A 21,440-nucleotide genomic window follows, 5' to 3' on the forward strand; every position below is an offset into this window, starting at 1 on the left:
TTTAGCATTGATTCTCTTCATAATATGGCAAAGCTCTCAATGAGCAAAGTGTATTTCTATCGATTTGATGGTATTTTAAGTTGACCAAAAAATTTGCTTTTCTTTCAGAAACAAGAATTTCTAAGTGACATCTTTTTGAATGGTAGTAATATACAGTTGAAGTCGGAAGTTTACATACACCTTAGCCAAAAACATTTAAACTCAGTTTTTCACAATTCCTGACATTTAATCTTTCATCGCATTCCCAGTGGGTCAGAAGTTTACATACCAAATACTAATTGAGTGTAGCATTGCCTTTAAAGTGTTTAACTTGGGTCAAATGTTTTGGGTAGCCTTCCACAAGCTCCCACAATAAGTTGATCCATCTGCTTGAACTTTGATAAGAAGCTCCAAAACAATTTAATTGACAGATTTTGCATTGAGTCTTGTAGGATCCCAGAAGAGAGCCCAGGCGCTTTCTGAATGATCAACGCGCGCCTTCTGCTTCAATAAGCTTTTCTTACAAGCACCATTCAACCTGAGATCAGGGAAGGGGGGGAAACACAGACAATACTGCAGGAATAAATAAGAGTCCCAGACCTCGTAGTCATATCTCAGAGGGTATTGACAAAGAGATTCTTCCACTGTGTGGTTCATTACAAATGAAAAAATGTGAACGGTGGCCTGCAAGGTGTTTTTATTTCTCCAATTCTAGAGCAACACAGCGTGTTAAGAGGGTTCAGCCTCTCAGCCTTGTCTTTCGCCATGCCAATAAGACAAACTGCTACAACCGCCACACAAGCTGTTGTCTCGCAATTCTATACACCAATAGTCTCTATCTATAGGTCAGAACACATTCAATTCACACTTTAATCCAGCAAACTGAATCAACATTGAATTGATAATATATTACATCCGGTAATACATATGGCAAACACAAATAATTCAGTTAAAATGTCACTTCAAGGTGACAACAAACATATCGCTCGATGGAACTTTGCTGCCGTGGATGATTATGCATCCAATTTAAGCGATGGAACAAAGTGGCCATTATTCCAATCCATCTGGTCAAGTGTTGATGAGGTGCCTGAGAAATGAGATTGGCTGATTGGCATCAGGCAGGCACCATCCTGAAGTGCCACTGGCCTGAGGGGTCTGGCACCTTGACACTGACCATGAATCCGACTGGAACCAGAGAGATAGGAGGGCTCAACACACAACCCCAGCCTGGAAGTTGTGGTCTGTGATGTGTGGTATATCCTTGTGGAACATCAAGAGGTCAGGCAGCAAGGACTGTCAGGCAGACATTTGGCCTCGCAGACAGAGTGTTGGCTGCAGGATCACAGTGCACAGAAACTGCCTTTGGCTAGAGAGGTTAACATGAAGCCTTTAATGAAGAGCTCTCTCTACCCTCGCAAGGCCCGGCATGCCAGGCACACCTCTATGGGTCCAGCCGTGTTAGTTAGAGTGCTCTGATTTGCTCTCTCATCAGCCAGCCAGCTGAGGTGTGCAATATTTATGACAGGAAACTTGCTTGGACACCAGAGGGCAGGGTGTCTAAAAGCCCAGCACAGCTGCTGATGGTCCATTTGGCACACCCTAACGGAGTCTGTAAGGTGTGCTGACTTCACTTATTCAAAATCGAATAGAAAATATATATATATATATAAAATGCCGAGGGAACTTTTTATATGCTCCAAAAATGCCAGCATATGGCCTGGTGTTCATTTGATTTCCCCTGACATCATACAACTCCACTTGACTGATATTATTTCAGAAATATATCATTTTGAGAAAGAATAGCAGGTGTGTCTATCTATATCATAAACCAAACTGGAATGGTGAAGTAAAGTTGGTACGATTAAATGTGTTTATCGTGTAGCATTGATAACATATTCTAGAGGACACAATTGAATACTGAATGCAATGCTGATCTGAATGTGTACATTTGAATGCCCTAAAGTTGCTCGCTGTAACAGAATTTAGTGACCTATCAAGTGGTTGTAGTTATTAGGTAAAACTTTTACCCTCAGTTTCACATCAACACCTGTTGTTAGTCAAAATACCATGGAAAGGAATATAGTGAATTCAGAAAAGTATTCACCCCTTTAACTATTTGCACATTTTGTTGTGTTACACCCTGAATTGAATGTCAACATGGAATTATGTTTTAGACATTTTTACAAATTAATTCAAAATAAAAGTTGAAATGTCTTGAATCAATAGGAATTCAACCCCTTTGTTATGGCAAGCCTAAATAAGTTCAGGAGTAAAAATGTGCTTAAAACAAGTCACATAATAAGTTGCATGGACTCTGTGTGCAATAATAGTGTTCAGCATGATTTTTGAATGACTACCTCATCTCTGTACCCCAAACGTACAATTATGTGTAAGGTCCCTCAGCCGAGCAGTGAATTTCAAACACAGAATCAATATCAATGCTCAATATCCCTTTGAGCATGGTGAAGTTATTAATTACACTTTGGATGGTATATCAATACACCCAGTCCTTCCTAACGCAGTTGCCGGAGAGGAAGGAAACCACTCAGTGATTTCACCATTAGGACAATGGTGACTTTAAAACAGTTACAGTTTAATGACTGTGATAGGAGAACACTGAGGATGGATCAACAATATTGTAATTACTCTCTAATACTAACCTAAATGACAGAGTAAAAAGAAGGAAGCCTGTAGAGAATAAAAATATTCCAAAACACGGACCTTGTTTGCAATAAGGCATAAAGGTAAAAGTGCAAAAAAAAAGAAATGTACTTGTTTTTGGTCACATACACATGGTTAGCAGATGTTATTGTGAGTGTAGTGAAATGCTTATAAATGCTTACGTTATGTCCTGAATACAAAGCTTTATGTGATGGCAAATCCATCACAATACATTGCTGAGTACCACTCTTCATATGTTCAAGCAAAGGTGGTTGCTGAATCATGTTATGGCTATGCTTGTCATCGGTGTTTTAGAGAATAAAAAGAAACCGAATAGAGTTAACCACAGGCAAAATCCTAGAGGAAAACCTGGTTCAGTTTAATTTCCAACAGACACTGGGAGACAAATTCACCTTTCAGCAGGACAATGACCTAAAACACAAGGCCAAATACACACTGGAGTTGCTTACCAAGATGGCAGTGAATGTTCCTGAGTGGCCTAGTTACAGTTTTTACTTAAATCATTGTGAAAATATATGGCAAGACTTGAAAATGGCTATCTATGTCACGCCCTGACCTTAGAGATCATTTTTATGTCTCTATTTTGGTTTGGTCAGGGCGTGAGTTGGGGTGGGAATTCTATGTTGGCCGGCTGTGGTTCTCAATCAGAGGCAGCTTAGGTAGCCTTTTCCCACCTGTGTTTTGTGGGTAGTTGTTTTCTGTTTTAGTTTCTGCACCAGATAGAACTGTTTCGGTTTCTTTCGTTCTCTTTGTTGTTTTTTCTATTTCTGTGTGTTTGGCGGGTGTGGTTCTCAATCAGAGGCAGCTGTCTATCGTTGTCTCTGATTGAGAACCATACTTAGGTAGCCTTTTCCCACCTGTGTTTTGTGGGTAGTTGTTTTCTGTTTTTGTGTCTACATCAGACAGAACTGTTTTGGTTTTGTTCGTTCTCTTTGTTGTTTTTGTTATTCAGTGTTCAGTTCTATTAATAAATTATGAACACCTACCACGCTGCGCTTTGGTCCACTTTTTCATGCAACGATGACCGTTACAATCTAGCAATGATCAACAACCGACTTGGCAGAGCTTGAATTATTTTTTATAAGAAGAATGTGCAAATATTGTACAATCCAGGTGTGCAAATCTCTTAGAGACTTACCCATGAAGACTCAGACCTGTAATCACTGCCAAAGGTGATTCTAACATGTATTGACTCAGGGTTGTGCATAATTATTTAAATGAGATATTTTTTAAAACATATACTGCACGTTGTCATTATGGGGTATTTTTTGTAGGTGGGTGAATTTAAAAAAATCTTTAAACCATTTTGAATTCAGGCAGTAACACACCAAAATGTGGATTTTTGTCAAGGGGTATGAATACTTTCTGAAGACACTGTATGTAAGTTCATTTCTAACCTAAGCTTTAAAGAGAAATTTGATCAAAGGCCATTCTCCTGTTGCTAAAAAATACATCAGTTATTTTTTTATCAATTGAGTGTGAAGGTGAAATTGGGTAGTCCTATAGTTTTTCCAAGTTTTATGTTTTAGAATACACTAATTCAAGGGTTGTTTTACTATTGTTTGAGATTACTGGATACTACCCAGAGCCCAAATACACTTTACATCTCATTGGTCCAACAGAGTTGCTGCTACATCAATATCAACAAGTGACAGAAGGTACTGTATGTGATACGACAAGATGTTCTTGCTGTTACCAAGCTTGCTCGTACCGAGTCCTCCCAAAGGCAAAACAAGGAACAAACAGAATCAGAGCTGATCCCATATGTACGGCCAGAACTGGGGGACAACAAGACAACCAGTTGTTAACAACTAGGAAAACAGCCCACTCCTCCTCTGCCTGTACTCTGAGCTCTCAGACACCGCTGAAATGATAAGCTTGAGATTCACTCACCCAGATTCTGAGACAGCCTAAACAAGATGGTGTTTCTAGCCTGTGGCAGAAACGACTCTTGGGGTTCAGAAAATATGATAAAATTAGGTTAGTTGGCGCTGGAGAAAGCACAATTAATGAATACCTATGGAATAAGATGTGGGAGAATCCTCCTGGAAGTGCCATATGTTAATGGCTTCAGGGAGACTAAACAAGGTACCACGCAAGATTTCTTAAAAATGTCTATTGGATCAACTCATGGGATCGTGTCAGTGGGAGTAGTGTTGCGTGCCTACAGGAAAATTATCTAGATGTGAAGAGAGTGGATCACTGAGTTGGGAGGATGACTGTCTGTCTCCACCTATTTACTGTAGACTGATTATGAAACAGACCAGACATGACAGAGCAGTCGGATAACTTCCCAGATGACACAGGTTTCTCCTTCATGTCCTGATGGGGATTCTGCATGCACAGTTAAACCCACTTAAAGCAGCTCCATTTGGTTTACATGTACACCTGCCTTTAATGTCAGGAAGGGAAGAACACAGAGAGAGGTGGAGTTCATCTGTGTTACCCAGCTCGAATGGAGGTCTATGGACGCCATTATACCGATGCTACAGCCTAGTCACATAGTCCCCTTTATAGGGAGAGAAAGAGAGGCTTCCCTTCCATGAAGGAATGACAGACAGTTTAGCTCTTTGCATTTTCCAGGCATGTCATGAATATGACATTTGAATACTCCTCTGTACTCCAGTAGAGTGGCTTTGACCTCCGCTGACATTGTGCTCCCTCCACTTTGGAGAGTGTATGTGGAAGGTCATCCGTCTATCCATCTTTCAACGAGACACATGCCACCGCCTCCTGGAATGCCGAGCTGGCTGCCGCTCTTCATCATGAGTACTGGCAGGAGCAATGTGTGTCAGCAACATTTCCCAGCCATCTAGGAATTCTCCAGGCCCCCGGATGGGAGATGCCTTGCCCCCAGAGCCTCCTAGTAGAAGGGCATCTCTGTCAGAGCTCCTCCATCTCCTCCGTCTCCTCCATCCTCCCAGGTCTTCTGTCTGTCCCAACCTTAGAGGGTCCCACACCTGCCCTCCCAGTAGATGGACAGACATATAGGCCGCGTCTGTGTGACAGACCCACAGCGGATCCTGCCGCTATGCTAATGGAGTCACGGCTATCAGGCGACGATGGTGACATCCTCCCATGCAGCTCGACTCACTCAGGGGACGGCCAGATGATCTTTATCACTTCTACTAACTGCCTTCATTTTTCACACTACAGCTTCATCGGTTATTGGATTCCTGGGTCGGATCACCACTACAAGTTAGAGCAGAGCAGGGCCATCACCAGGCTATATGGGAAATTGAGTGCAGTGCTTTAAGCCATATAGAATGATGTACTGTAGTGAGTCATAGCTAGGGTTGCGGGAACGTTCAATAAATCCCATGGTTTTACTGAAGTACTGGTTGGAGTATTACCGGAATCAGGAGGGAATAAGTAGGACATCTGGAATCCTCCAACCAGGATTTCTGGAAAACCAGGGAATTTATTGAACGTTCTCAGAATGTTGCAACTCCCAGTCATAGCTAGAGGTGTGCTATTATCAACTGAGAGACCTTCATTGATGTATTTTATTGTTGTGTGTTGTTTGAATGGCGCCAGTTAACTTAAACTTCTGAAAGAGTAGATTGAGAGTCCTGGTCTAACTGTTCTAACTTTCACATGGTGGTGTTAATGCAGAGAGGAACAGAGTGATCCTGCTAACAATTTGACCTCAATAACTTTTCTCTCAATAATTTATTTCCCCTCTAAGCATCGATTAAAGCCATTTAAGAGGATCATTACCATTCTGACCTGATGGAGCGTTATAAAAATATACTTGACAGACAGTTGGAGATTCAGTGGATGAATCAACGTAATAAAAGTGCAAGACATCCATCATCTCTCCAATTACCTTTCAGACCTAATAAGAACAAGTCACAGAAAAGGTCAAGGTTGCTTTGGCATGCGTGTGTCTGTCGGCCACAAATGGCCCAGGAAGTCCAACAGTTTTTTGCCAAATGCTTTGGTTCATTGTGCTTGTCCTTTAGTGACGGGGCAATTCAAGCACTCAAAGCGAATGCCAAAACACTACTCTGTCACAGACAAGTGGCTCTGAACACTCTTAAATCATCTCCTAAATAGCCCTACCTGTGACAGACTCTGCAATCAGAGAGGAAAAACATTTGACAAATTACCTAGGGCCAATTTAATAATGTACACAGGATTGCTTCTTGGCAAGCAATAATTGTGTCCTGTGATAAACATAAATGTCACACACAACATTGTGCTAAAATAACCCTAAACCTTTCCTTTCCTTCTCGAGACGTAGTTACTCACTATGGCACATTCAACATCTCACGTAGCTTGTTATATTATGTCAACTATAATGTTAAAGGGGTATCAGCAGTTGAAACAATAATGTTTTATTCCCCACCACTGTTTTAGTAAAAAACGAAGAAATGTGGCAGGAGGGAGCAATGTAACCACTCTCACATTCAAAAACAGAGCTATGGATGCAAGGACTGACCATCCACGATATCAAGATTATATTTTTGATCATGTTTTGAGGCTATATAGGGTTTGATTACATTTACTTTGTTAGCAAACATTGGAGTAAAACACGCTTATATTTTGGGTTCTGATGGGGTACAATAGTTGAACTAAGCTCATTAGGCATTTTATAAGTTAAATTATTGGGTACCTATAATGTATGTGAAGTCCATAAATGTAGGTTGCAACTGCAGATGTCCCCTTTAAGTGCTCCAGATAAGACCATAAACGGTTCATGCTATCCATTTCCTGTTTATTGAAAGTGGTACCTGTGTGTTCAGTATTATTGTCCTGTCACTGCCCATAGCAGGAGCAGACCTCTCTCATCATAACAGGTCTGTGGGGGGGAGCTGGGCATTTCTTCTCCTTGTTTCTTCATGGAATCCCTATGGAAAGGTAGGGAGATGGACTGAGGGGAAGTGAGTATCATTTCCCCCCCCCTGCTGTCTCCAGGCCTTGTGGGGACAACTTGTTATGCAGGTGAATGAGGACCCAAAAGCGACTTGGCGAAAACAGAGTCTTTAATCCAGTAAAGTAAAATACAATCAAAAAACACAATTTCCACTCGTAATGACGAGAACAGACTGGAGACTCGATCTTGAACTGCAGGTTGCCTCGGGAAGGCACTTGAACTTAGCAGACTCAGACACCTGCTCACCACGCAGCATCTGAGGGAAACACGACACGACAGGGCGATACACAAACACAGCACGGTGAACAATAGACAAGGATCCGACAAGGACAGAAGTGGAAAACAAGGGGAGAAATAGGGACTCTAATCAGAAGACAAAATAGGGAACAGGTGTAAAAAGACTAAATGAGTGAGTTAGGAGAATGAGGAACAGCTGGGAGCAGGAACGGAACGATAGAGAGAGGAGAGAGAGGGAGGGGGAGAGAGAGGGATAGAAAAAGGGAACGAACCTAATAAGACCAGCAGGGGGAAACGAACAGAAGGAAAAGCAAAATGACAAGATGATATAAGACAAAACATGACAGTACCCCCCCACTCACCGAGCGCCTCCTGGCGCTCTCGAGGAGGAACACTGGCGGCAACGGAGGAAATCATAGATCAAACGGTCCAGCACGTCCCGAGAAAGAACCCAACTCCTCTCCTCAGGACCGTAACGAAAAACGATAAAAAGGGAAACTAGGGTACTACTCTAAAAAAAAAAATGAGACACGGGTAGAGAACTGAAAACTTTAGAGCAAACAGGACCAAACAGGCCAGGAGAGTAACAACTAGGGACAGACTGAGACACAGCAAGGGCAGGAACAAGAACAGGAGAGATGCGATGGCAGGGAACAGACTGAGACCCAGCAAGACCAGGAGCAGAAGCAGAAAAATACGCACAAGGGTGGACCCCATCGTCAGTATCGGAGCGCTGGGACAGAATGGCTCCCACGCCCACCCCCGACGCGTCAACCTCAACAATAAACTGTTTAGTGACGTCAGGTGCAACAAGGATAGGAGCGGATGCAAAACGCTTCTTAAAGAGATCAGAACAACAATCATTCGACCGGTGAGGAGGAAGGGAGTTGGTTCTGGACCGACTGAAGACCGTGCGCAGACCATGATATTCCTCCGGCACTCCTGTCAAATCACCAGGTTCCTCCTGAGAAGAGGGGACAGAACAAACAGGAGAAATAGCAGACATTAAACACTTCACATGACAAGAAACGTTCCAGGAAAGGATAGAATTACTAGACCAATCAAAAGAAGGATTATGACACACTAGCCAGGGATGACCCAAAACAACAGGTGTAAAAGGTGAACAAAAAATCAAAAAAGAAATGGTCTCACTATGGTTACCAGATACAGTGAGGGTTAAAGGTAGTGTTTCATATAATATACTGGGGAGAGGACTACCATCCAAGGCAAACATGACCGTGGGCTCCCTAACTGTCTGAGAGGAATGTCATGTTCCCGCGCCCAGGCTTCGTCCATAAAACAGCCCTCTGCCCCAGAGTCTATTAATGCACTGCAGGAAGCTGCCGATCCGGTCCAGCGTAGATGGACCGGTAAAGTAGTACATGTACTTGACGGAGAGGACCGTCTAGTAGCGCTTATCAGTCGCCCTCCGCTTACTGATGAGCTCTGGCCTTTAACTGGACATGAAATGACAAAATGACCAGCGGAACCGCAATAGAGACAGAGGCGGTTGGTTATTCTCCGTTCCCTCTCCTTAGTCGAGATGCGAATACCCCCTAGCTGCATGGGCTCAACACCTGAGTCAGTGGGGAAAGACGGTAGTGTCGGAGAGAGGGGAGACACAGTTAACGCGAGCTCTCTTCTATGAGCTCGGTGACGAAGATCTACCCGTCGTTCAATGCGAATAGCGAGTTCAATCAAAGAATCCACGCTGGATGGAACCTCCCGAGAGAGAATCTCATCCTTAACCTTAGCGTGGAGTCCCTCCAGAAAACGAGCGAGCAACGCCTGCTCGTTCCAGTTACTGGAGGCAGCAAGAGTGCGAAACTCTATAGAGTAATCCGTTATGGATCGATTACCTTGACATAGGGAAGACAGGGACCAGGAAGCTTCTTTCCCAAAAACTGAGCGATCAAAAACCCTTATCATCTCCTCTTTAAAGTTCAGATAATTGTTAGTACACTCAGCGCTTGCCTCCCAGATAGCTGTGCCCCACTGCCGAGCCCGACCAGTAAGGAGTGATATGACGTAGGCAATCCGAGCTCTCTCTCTTGAGTATGTGTTGGGTTGGAGAGAGAACACTATATCACACTGGGTGAGAAAGGAGCGGCACTCAGTGGGCTGCCCAGAATAACATGGTGGGTTATTAACCCTAGGTTCCGGAGGCTCGGAAGAACCGGAAGTAGCTGGTGACACGAGACGAAGACTCTGATACTGTCCTGAGAGGTCGGAGACCTGAGCGACCAGGGTCTCAACGGCTTGCCGAGCAGCAGACAATTCCTGCTCGTGTCTGCCGAGCATCGCTCCCTGGAACTCGAGAGTAGAGTAGAGAGAATCCATAGTCGCTGGGTCCATTCTTGGTCGGATCCTTCTGTTATGCAGGTGAATGAGGACCCAAAAGCGACTTGGCGAAAACAGAGTCTTTAATCCAGTAAAGTAAAATACAATCAAAAAACACAATTTCCACTCGTAATGACGAGAACAGACTGGAGACTCGATCTTGAACTGCAGGTTGCCTCGGGAAGGCACTTGAACTTAGCAGACTCAGACACCTGCTCACCACGCAGCATCTGAGGGAAACACGACACGACAGGGCGATACACAAACACAGCACGGTGAACAATAGACAAGGATCCGACAAGGACAGAAGTGGAAAACAAGGGGAGAAATAGGGACTCTAATCAGAAGACAAAATAGGGAACAGGTGTAAAAAGACTAAATGAGTGAGTTAGGAGAATGAGGAACAGCTGGGAGCAGGAACGGAACGATAGAGAGAGGAGAGAGAGGGGGGGGGGAGAGAGAGGGATAGAAAAAGGGAACGAACCTAATAAGACCAGCAGGGGGAAACGAACAGAAGGAAAAGCAAAATGACAAGATGATATAAGACAAAACATGACACAACTACTTAAGACATCAAACAAATGTCACTCCTTTTCTAATTACATTCTGTAACATCTCTCGACCCCCATAGGATGTAAATCACCTGCCCCATCCAAGCAGCTCTTCGCCACGCCAGCCCTCCTCCCCTCAAATGAACAACTGCATGGAGCCATCATCAAATGGATCAACAGTAGTATTGCATCTGTACAAATGGAATGGATATGGATTCCTCGTCCTTTCAAAGAATGCAAATATTTGTCAACTTATAATTGGCTGTAACTAAAGAGGAAACTTAACTTAATTTGTTTTAGCCAAAGCCTTGTTTCACTACAATTATTAACTGTTTCTTCATGCTAGGTTTCAGAACAAGTTCAAAAGCCATAAATTAGCTTTCGACTTACTTACATTTCCACCCTTTTAAATGGAGAAAACTTTTTCTTGCAGGATAAACATGATTTTCTAATTCTAAAGACCATATTCGTGGACGTCAGCCTGACACTTTGATAAGCTCTCAGACAAGCATTCCACCTGAACAAATCATGCTAGTGAATCTTCAGGCCGAGCAGTCATTACTTAGCCAACACGTCCTACTATTACATTAAAAAGATAAAGTACTGTACTGTAGCCTATAAGAAAAGACATGTTAGTACAGAATTCACTCCATGTTTAAGAACATATTTAGTCCTCTTTGTCCCAGGTGGAAACATAAGACAGACACAACATTTTAGAATTTAAACATAGCCTATGTTATCCTCCCAAACGCTTAGCATGTGTCTAAATGAAGCTGAGGCAAGCTCAAACTGATCACAAGGCCCCAGTACACAACACACACTAACATGTACTATATCTGTCTGATGAGCTGGCACACAGTGGGTAAAAATCTTGAGCTAGTAATTAGCTTCAGTCTGCTGTACATTACCCCAGGATCTGGAGCAGAGACGATGGATCAGCAGACAGGACAGTCAGCTAGGTTACAGAGACAGTCCCAGCAGGCAATGAGGGGGGGGAGAGAGATAAAGACACAACAAGAAGATTCTGAAAGCCATCCTGTGAATGTCCTCAGTATTTGCAACGCAAATTTATCTTATTTGTCTTTTATCTTTCGCTGGGATGAATGGAATAGAAGGCTTAGCAAAGATGACAATCACTTAATTCTGTTTCTGTTTCCATTGCTGTCTTGGAAAAAAACGTGTATCAAACAAATGACACTGGAACTATCGGGCTGACGGAGATGATTATAAAGGGGCTGTTGAATTAGCCATCATAAATGCAACTTAGAGAGCTGTTTTACAGAATCCCTCAAATCTCCATTCAGTGTCCTGCCCTCTGGCCAGTGTTAATAACATTAATTTTGGAAGTGGATTCTAAATGTATTGTGAGGCCTTGATGCCATGAAATATGGTCGCTACAATAAAATGTCAAATCTATGGGGGGGGGGGGGGGGCATTTGGAATATGATTAAATTATGCCTTGGATTTACCTCCTGAGTGCATTCTCATGTTCGACACCTTGAATTGCACCCCTCCGGTCATTACCAAAGCTACTCAAGGAAATCTATTCATTTGCTTTTTTAATATTGATTTGTTGTGGCTGCCTCTCTTCAGGCATTTCTCCCACCGGGGAATAAGGTTACTGATCTCTAGAACCAGAGGTATCCAGGTTCTGGAATGGTCTGTAAATCGTTATGATCCCTATGGTTACTGGGTCTCAAAAACAGAGGAAACTCTCTCTAAGGTGGACCGTGCAGCAATACACATCACACACTCATCACACAGCAATATAATACCTCCACATCAACATATCATACAACGAGGAGGCTATTTTGTGTTTTACCATGCTTCAATGTTCAGTGGATGCTAGGGTAGACTACAGGGAGCCATTTCCATCCATCCCTATGAGTGCTGCTTCACAGACACACGCCCAGTAATGAGGCTGTATATGGAGCAGCCTGGCCGTCTACTCTCTCTCTCTCTCTCTCTCTCTCTCTCTCTCTCTCTCTCTCTCTCTCTCTCTCTCTCTCTCTCTCTCTCTCTCTCTCTCTCTCTCTCTCTCTCTCAATTCAATTCAATTCAATTCAATTCAATTCAATTCAAGGGGCTTTATTGGCATGGGAAACGTGTTAACATTACCAAAGCAAGTGAGGTAGATAATGTACAAAAGTGAAATAAACAATAAAAATGAACAGTAAACATTACACATACAGAAGTTTCAAAACAATTAAGACATTACAAATGTCATATTATTTATATATATATATATATATATATATATATATATATATATATATATATATATATATATATATATATATACACACAGTGTTGGAACAATGTACAAATGGTTAAAGTACACAAGGGTGTCACGAATATTACCGAAGCTGACTCTAGCTATCGCCAATCCGTTGTTCTGTGTTCGTTTAGTTTTGTCTAATTGGTAGCACCTGTTTCTAGTTTGGTTGTTAGGATAGGGTTATATATAGTCTGTACAGCCCGCTTCTGTTTCGTGCGGGCTTGTTCATCTGTTTTGTTGTTTGAGTGTATTTTTGTTGGCATTTGGGTTTCACGCTGTCCGTTTATATTTCTGTTCATTTGTGTTTCCACTTATGTACATGTTATGTTTCCGGGACATTAAAGCGTGTTGTTTTTCCCACATCTTTTGCTCTCTGCGCCTGACTCCACACCTCTTCACTCATTTATCGTAACAGAAGCCCGCACCACGATATGGAGTCAGCAGGAGCAGCGACCACTCCTCTTCCCACTATGGAGGAGAGAGTCCATCATCACACGTCCATCCTCCATCGCCTAGGATCAGCGATGGATCAGATGATGGAGAGGATGGATCGTTGGGAGAGGAATGGTTTCCCTACTACCCCACCGACCCTCCCACCAGCAACTCTACCATTTCCCCCATCTGGATCCGGTTCCAGCGCTCTGCACATGACGCCTCCGAGGAAATACGATGGAGCAGCGACGGGGTGCCAGGGATTCCTGCTGCAATTAGACCTCTACCTGGCCACCGTTCGGCCGGCCCCCTCGGAGGAGGAGAGAGTAGGGATCCTCATCACCTGCCTGACCGTTAGAGCCCTGGAGTGGGCTAATGCGGTCTGGAACGGGCCCGACTCGGTGAAGGACAACTACCCGGAGTTCATCCGCCGTTTCAGGGCCGTGTTCGATCACCCTCCAGAGGGTCGAGCGGCGGGTGAGAGATTGTTCCATCTTAGACAGGGGACGAGGAGCGCGCAGGACTTCGCGCTGGAGTTCAGGACCTTGGCTGCGGGAGCAGGGTGGAACGACAGGGCCCTGATAGACCATTACAGGTGTAGCCTGAGAGAGGACGTCCGTAGGGAGCTGGCCTGTCGGGATACTACACTTGGCCTGGATGGACTGATAGACCTGTCGATCCGGTTGGACCATCTGCTAGCTGCTCGTGGACGTTCTGAAAGGGTCGTGTCAGTTCTACCTCCTGATCCTCCTGCCCCTATTCCGATGGAGCTAGGAGGTACCGCGTCAAGGGAGATCGGAGGAGGAAGCTCCTCCTGTACCAGTTGTGGCCGGAGAGGGCACACGTCTGGTCGGTGCTGGAGGAATTCATCTGGGAATCATGAGGGCAGGCAGAACACTCATCGGTCACCCCAGGTGAGTAAGCACCAAACTCTCCCAGAGTTTCCTGTTGGTCACATGTTCCTATTAATTTGTTTCCTTAATTATTCTCCTTCTCTCCAGCATAAGGCACTGGTAGATTCAGGCGCAGCTGGAAACTTTATAGATCGCGGACTCGCTCAGAGGTTGAGGATTCCGTTAGTAAAAGTAGACCCCCCTTTTACCGTGCACTCTTTAGGTAGTCGACCATTAGTGTCAGGGCTGGTGAAGAGAGCCACAATTTCGTTGGAGCTGATTACGCAGGGGAATCACAAGGAGCGAATTAGTTTGTTCCTTATCGATTCACCTGCGTTTCCAGTTGTTCTGGGGATTCCCTGGCTAGCTATTCATAATCCTACGATTTCGTGGAAACAGGGAACTCTACAGGGGTGGTCTGATGAGTGTTCAGGCAGGTGTGTAGGGATTTCCATCGGTGCTACAACGGTGGAGAGTCCAGACCAGGTTTCCACCGTGCGCATTCCAGCTGAGTATGACGATTTGGCTATCGTTTTCAGTAAAAAGAAAGCGACCCAATTACCACCCCATAGGCAGGGGGATTGCGTGATAAATCTCCAGGTTAACGCTGCACTCCCCAGGAGTCATGTGTATCCTTTGTCCCAGGAGGAGAAGGTGGCTATGGAAACTTATATCACCGAGACTCTGGGACAGGGGTACATTCAGCCCTCCATGTCACCTGTCTCTTCGAGTTTCTTTTTTGTGAAGAAAAAAGATGGTGGTTTGCGTCCGTGTATTGATTATAGAGGTCTAAATTCCATCACAGTGGGTTTTAGTTACCCACTACCTCTCATTGCTAAGGTAGTGGAATCATTTCACAGAGCGCAGTTCTTCACTAAACTGGATCTCAGGAGTGCTTATAATTTGGTGCGTATTCGGGAGGGAGATGAGTGGAAAACTGCATTTAGCACTACATCGGGCCATTATGAGTACCTCGTCATGCCATGCGGTTTAAAGAATGCTCCAGCTATATTTCAATCCTTCGTGGATGAAATACTAAGAGACCTGCACGGACAGGGTGTAGTGGTGTATATTGACGATATTTTAATCTACTCCGCTACACGCACTGCGCATGTATCTCTTGTGCGCAAGGTTCTTAGACAACTGCTGGAGCATGACCTGTATGTGAAGGCGGAGAAATGTGAGTTTTCCAAACAATCAGTTTCCTTCCTGGGTTATCGCATTTCCAGCTCTGGTTTGGTAATGGAGGGTGACCGCGTTAAGGCCGTGCGTAATTGGCCGACTCCGACCACGGTAAAGGAGGTGCAGCGGTTCTTGGGATTTGCCAATTACTACCGGAGGTTTATCCGGGGTTTTGGTCAGGTAGCTGCCCCTATTACCTCACTGCTGAAGGGGGGGCCGGTGCGTTTACAGTGGTCAGCAGAGGCGAACGGAGCTTTTCATAAGTTGAAGGCGATGTTTACTAAGGCGCCGGTGTTGGCACATCCGGACCCTTCTTTGGCGTTTATAGTAGAGGTGGACGCATCCGAGGCTGGGGTTGGAGCGGTGCTCTCACAGCGTTCGGGTGTGCCACCCGATTGATTTCCCCCTCCAAGATGGAGAAGCTGTCTTCATTAAAGTATGGGGATTCTAGTGGGGGGATATAGGTAGCACACAGGAGGACATTCTTCTCTGTTAACCTCTTGCTCCTACCTGGCACGCAGGCGTCCCATCTAGAGCTCTGGAAATGCAAATGCGCTACGCTAAATGCTAATATTATTAGTTAAAACTCAAACGTTCATTAAAATACACATGCAGGGTATTGAATTAAAGCTACACTCGTTGTGAATCCAGGCAACAAGTCAGATTTTTAAAATGCTTTTCGGCGAAAGCATGAGAAGCTATTATCTGATAGCATGTAACACCCCAAAAGACCAGCAGGGGAAGTAAACAAAATAACTAGCATAGTCGTCGCTACACAAACCGCACAAATAAAATATAAAACATTCATTACCTTTGACCATCTTCTTTGTTGGCACTCCTAAATGTTTTACGGCGAAAACATAGCACATATTTATGTCAAACCACCACCGCAGACATAGCTCATTAGCATAGCCAAGTAGGAAAAAATCTGCAATCAACAAACGCAGGATTAAAAATTAAAAAAATTCACTAACCTTTTGAAATCTTCATCAGATGACAGTAATATAACATGTTACACAGTACATTCATTTTTTTCAATAATCTGCAATATATATCCATAAATCTCTGTTTACAATGACGCATCGTTCAAAAAATGCTACTAAAATGTCAGGAGAAATAAAATAGCTCCGGCAGATAACGTCAGCTAACAAGGAATACACATCATAAACTTTGACTAAATATGCATGTTTTACATATGTATAGGAAGATACACTTCTTCTAAATGCAATCGCTGTGTTACATTTATTTTTAACATTACAGGTTGAGTTCACTAGGCTATACTAGGAGTCGGCGCTCCAAATGTATCATTATGCCTCCTCTATCTTGGAGTCGACAGAAACCCAAAATTAACACATAAATATTCCCTTACCTTTGCTGTTCTTCCATCAAAAGAACTGGAAGGGATTATACTTACCAAAACAGCGTTTAGTTTTCAAGTCTGCGTCTTTCGGTTCTCAAAATAGCCACATTTCGGTTGAAATGTAGGCAAAATTCAAGTGGATGCGCACCAAAACGTGGAAAATATATATTATATGTCGAGTAAACTTGTCAAACTATGTTCATAATTAAGCTTTAACATGTTATAAAGGTGTACAGCAATTGTGAGGACGAAGCAAAACACACACGTCTTTTAATCGATCCTGAAGAAAAGACTTCACCGGAGCAGAGCGCGCATAATCGTACACTTTTTTTTCGTGTGACCGAGACCTTTCGGCACGCTCAACGTCTCGTGAGCGTGCGATTCTCACAATGAGAAGCCCCATTGAAAGCAGGCTTCGCGCTGAACACGTACAGACTGTTCCCAGAGCGGTAGTTGTTTGGGAAGGCGTATACGATGACGTCAAAGTTGGGCCAACTTTTTCCATGACAAGAGATACTTTGGGAGAATGCATGCCCTGAGACTTCTGCTTTACATAGAGATAAAATTTTAACGGTTTTAGAAGCTTTAGAGTGTTTTCTATTCAATAATATTTTTTATATGCATATATTAGCAACTTTTGACAAAAATGTATCCTGTTTTATATGGGTACCCAATTCCTCCAGAAGGGGCAGTAAACAGGGGTAGGCTTAACAGGTTTAAGATAATTTCATTTTGAATTTCTAGCCAAATGTAAAGTTCCTGTTTTGATTAATTTAATGTGAGTTAGGTCTGCTCTATACCAAATTAGCATACCCCCTGAGTCCCTTCCCTGTTTCAAACCTGGTAGTTTGGTGGATGGGACTACCAGCTCTCTGTAACCTAGAGGGCAACCAGTGGGTCCGTCTCCTCTATACCAGGTTTCTTGCAGGATGACAATGTCTGTATTACCAATTTCTTTGGTGAAGTCCGGGTTCCTGCTCTTTAGGCCAAAGTCAGATGACCTCAAGCCTGGGATATTCCAGGATGATATAGTGAAGGCTTTGTGTTCCATAAAGTTTCCAATGTTGTTGGTCGTGGCATAGGTCTGATCTGAGGGGGCCTAAATGGGGTGTGGGCATGGTTGACGTGGGGGTGTTGGTTGGTTGGGGTGGGGGTGTGGATGTGTCTGGGGGTGTTGTGGTCTGGGTGTAAGTCCTCTTGGCGTGGGTCCTCTATGTGTAGGTCCGGGGGGGGGTTCCTGTAGGTCTTGGAGCGTGTCTCGCTGGTCTGGGTAGGGTGTCTATTGATCTGTTGCTCCTGTGTAAAGGGATACGTTTGAGAGCAATGTCCTTTAGAGTCCGTGCAAAGGTGGGCACTGCTGCTTTGTAGAGGTGAACCTGGTCATAGAGGCTGTTCAAGTCCAGGGTGGATTGATGGGCCAGGAAAACATTTGGTTTTGAGGCACAGTCACAGGAAATATACTTGCGTTTACCCGCTGTATTGAGGCAGGGTGGAAATCTTTTTGTGGTAGCAGGGTGGAGATAACCACTTGTGCGTTGGGGAAAGTAGAAGAAGCCTTTTCAATCACTCCCTTCAGTGCTGTGGCCAACCTTTCCTGCTGTGCTCTCAGGTCGTTTGTGCCTGTGTGTATTATTATGTGGCTAGGTGAGTCTAGTTGGTCCTCAGACAGAAGGTCTAGGGCGCGCTGGGTGTTTGGACACCAGAGTTTAGACACACTGTGTTTGAGATAAAGTGTTTTTTCCTCTATATATTTCCCATTTGGGTCCATAAGGAGTACAATCCATGTCTTGTGTTTGTCCTCGGTGGGTGTGGGGGGGGTTGTCAGAAGGGCTATCAGGGTGGCTGACAGGGGGGGGGTGCTCAGAGGGGGTGAGAGCCGCTGGGCTTGGGGTTTCTCTTTTGTCTGTTCTGCTGTGATGTCGACTCTATGGTCAGGGTCTGGTGTGGACTGTTCTGCTGTGGTGTCGAGACTTTTGTCGGGTGCTGAGGTGGGCTATTCTGCTGGCTTCTCTGTGGGGGTGGCCACCTCTCTAGTGGGTTGTTCTCTGTCACACGCCATCCCCCTCAACCTCTCGTCCAGCAGTCTGATCCTCTCCTCTAGTGCTCTGTTCTGCTCCTGCTCCTGCTCTTTCTCCTGTTGAAGTTGTCTCACCACAGTCCAGAGTGCAGATATGTCTCTCTCCACCTCCAGCTCTCTGGGTCTGGTTAAGAGAGTGTTGTTGTGCTGGACTGTTGTCTGGGTCTGTGCTGACTGGAGTGTAATCACCTGCTGTTCCAGCTCCACCTGCTTTACCCTCCAGCTGGGTGAATTTATCCTTCATTTCAACGAGGGAGTAGTAATCTGTGCTGGGAGGTTGACTTTCCGCTGGGGGTTGCTCGTCTGTGGGGTTATATAATGAAGAGGTCTGGTCTGACCCGCTTGGGGTGGGGGTGTCTTTATCAAGGGAGAGCTTCTCCTGCTGGGCTAATTCTTTAATTTGGTGAAAGCCCAGCTGAAACTGTTTGGGGTTACCCGGTTACCCGGACTTATAGAGGTTTATATTAGCTGACTCAGAGTCCTCATTGTCAAGTATCCTGAGTTTCCACCCCTCATTAACACCCCCTCTCTTAACAAAGGGGTAGTGTGCTAATATAGCACTGTGCCATGCCAGGGGATGGTTTGTGTGGAAGATAAGGTTGCTGATGTTCCCATCTTTGTAATAGTCAGCAAAAGGTGTCTCTTGATTTTCCATAAGGAGCTTCATTTTGTCATCTTTTCTTGCCTTATCATTCTTTACATACACAGGGTACTGTATTTCAATTACCTCTGAACAGCAGGAGGCAGCTTCTAAGGCCTCTCCATTTGGTTGGGGTAGACTGTTTGACTCTCCTGCAATTGTTGGGCTAATGGGCTTTGACACCTCTCACTTGACATGTCAGTGCTAGTTGAAGCTGTATCAAGCTTGGCAGAATTATGTGAGCATTCAGTTCTTATAAAGTAATGTCATGTATTTTTCTTCTTGGCTTTTGGAAATAGAATATAGTTTCAGACTAAACATTACTCACTCAGTTCCAGGTTGGGTGGTGTTTTCAGTTTTCTGTTGTTTTCCAGAGAATTTGCTGTATAGAATGATAATCCTTGGTAGTTGTATTCCTTCCAGGTGATTCCGTAATTCCATCCGAGTTTTGATTTGAAGATAAGGATATGTTGTAGAGGGTAGTATCCTGTATGTGTTCCTGACAAAAAAATCAAAGTTGATCTAAATCTAAATCAGGAGCTCATCTGATCGTGACCTCTCTCTCTCTCTCTCTCTCTCTCTCTCTCTCTATCTATCTATCTATCTATCTATCTATCTATCTATCTATCTCTATCTATCTATCTATCTATCTATCTATCTATCTATCTATCTATCTATCTATCTATCTATCTATCTATCTATCTATCCCTCTTTCTGTCTCTTAGTCAGCATATCTTTTTCTCTCTCTCCCCTCTCTCTTTCTGTCTCTTTCTCTCTCTCTCCCTCTTTCTCTCTATCTCTCTCTCTTTTAGTGAGCATCTCATTCTCCTTCTCTCATTCCCTACTTTTTATTTATTCCTGCCCTAATGTCTTTCCATAATGATAGTGGCAGAGCACAGAGCATCTCTCTGGGGGTCTGTCTGCATGTGGAATGGCAGCATTCTCTACTTTACCGTGGACTGCTAAACACATTATGGAACATCCGCTTGATTTATCCACCTGTTATTGGAGGTATTTTAACCATTTGTTCTCACAGCTGAAGCAAAATGGTGTTCCTCTGTGATCTGTCGTGTTTCAATGGGGGTCATCCATGAGTGGTGCAAGTCTTAAGTGACAATTTGGGAATTGGTCGACACGTGACAGATGTCACTGCCTTCAGAATATCACCACGTTAGTTTGACCTTTTTATTTGTACAGATGTCACGTGCTGTAATGTTCTTCATCTAAACATATGATAGCCTCAGACCTCCGTACCTCAGTGTCTCCTTCTGGAGATACGGTCCTTCCGAACTTCAGTAGGAGAGTATCGAGACAATCCGACCAGCACCCCAATCCTCTTCCTGTCGAGCTAAGTGCAGTCTCACTGCTTGGTCATTGCCTTTTTCCAAATGTGACAGTATTCAACAGAGGAGAATGCAGACCTAGAGCACTGCAATTATTGAATGCCATTTTTTATGGAATCAGGCTGTTAGATGCTGGCACACAGTAAGGTTTCTTCATGTCTGAGAAGGTGCTGAGGCGCATCGATAGAAGAACAACAAAGAAAAAACAATATGGGGCCTTTGAGTCCAACCATGTGGCCGGTAATAGCATATAGCAGGAAATTGAAAGCCGGAGATACGGACAATGTTTTAACCAGCTTAATACTACCTCTTTGAGATTCATTTTTTTTTTCAAAAGACATCAGGTGAGAGTATCAACGTTGTCGATGTATTACGACTAGGCCTTATCATTGTAATGCATTATGGAAAGTACAAAAGTAGTCTGTGTGTGTTTTGAAGAATAATGAGTAAAGAAAATTGTACCATGTCATAAAAACACTCAAGGCTGAATTACAGAATACTTAGCACCTCTAGAGCAAAATAATATACACTGAAAAAATACAAACGCAACATGTAAAGTGTTGCTCC

This window comes from Oncorhynchus gorbuscha, linkage group LG12, assembly GCF_021184085.1.
Source record: "Oncorhynchus gorbuscha isolate QuinsamMale2020 ecotype Even-year linkage group LG12, OgorEven_v1.0, whole genome shotgun sequence".
Classification (NCBI taxonomy): Eukaryota; Metazoa; Chordata; class Actinopteri; order Salmoniformes; family Salmonidae; genus Oncorhynchus; species Oncorhynchus gorbuscha.